The sequence below is a fragment of the Hipposideros armiger genome, unplaced genomic scaffold (genome assembly GCF_001890085.2).
Source record: "Hipposideros armiger isolate ML-2016 unplaced genomic scaffold, ASM189008v1 scaffold_1149, whole genome shotgun sequence".
In the NCBI taxonomy this organism is placed as follows: domain Eukaryota; kingdom Metazoa; phylum Chordata; class Mammalia; order Chiroptera; family Hipposideridae; genus Hipposideros; species Hipposideros armiger.
In genome coordinates, this window is record NW_017732499.1 from 1 (window position 1) to 1095 (window position 1095).

The following is a 1095-nucleotide window of genomic DNA, read 5'->3' on the forward strand; positions in this document are numbered from 1 at the left end:
ATGTCGACTTTAAGTCCATTGTGGTCAGAAACCATAACTCACATGATGTGAATCTGTTTAAATTTTTTGAGACTTGTTGCACGGCCTACAATAAGGTCTGTCTTGGGGACTGTTCCATGTACTCTCCAAAGTCATATGCTTCGAAGCAATATGTTTCTAAACATTGCTCTCCTATGTCTCTGTACTTTTTATTGACATGAGGACTGTTTCTTCTCTGTCTTCCTCTTCTCCTGATTATAACAACAATGCTTCCCTGGTCGCCTACACAGTGTAGAAGACTCTGGTTTTTGAGTCATGTGGGAGCATTAACTATTCAAAAAAATAAGTATTTGTGTTTCTAAATAAAGAAAAATGGTAACTGCACTAAGGTGGTGTGTTAGATACAGAAACAATGACCTACATACACACACAAACTAGGAAGGATGGAGTTAGCAAAGGAGCGATTGTGAAGTCTCTGAGACAGAAACAGGAGACACTTCAAGACTGATACAACCAGAGAATTTCAAACACCTGCAATAGAAGGGCAAGCGCACTCAAAGGAAGTTCAAGAACAGAGTCTGTGAATCCTAAAACTGTAGAGGGTCCTGGGTGGACGGTGACATTAAAGAGCCACCGTGTGAACAACAGACCGGTGTGCTGCTGTCCTGCTCTCGCCCTACCCCAACCTTACTTACATTGGACAAAGCTCAACGGGCATTGGACCCGCTTTAATCACCCAAACCACACTCCAAAGACGTTGAATTATTTCAGGAAGAAGGAAACGCAGAATAGAGCAAATTAGAGACAACGCTGACCTGCAAAGCAGAAGGGAAGGCAATGAAACAGAAGGACACATCTACCTACAGAGACATCCCTAGAAGTCTTCCAATGTCAGAGAAATGCCATGCTTTTGGCACTTGGGGTGGTCCCTATCCCACCTGCAAGCTCCATGCCATGTACCCCAAACAGAAACCCCTGCATAATTGATTCACAGCACCTTCCCATTCAGAGGAGAAGCCCGCTAGAGACATGGACATTACACCTGTAGATCATCTCCATGCCAATTACCCAGGCTAATCAAATGGGCCCACTGCTCCCAAATATGAGCGCAGAAAC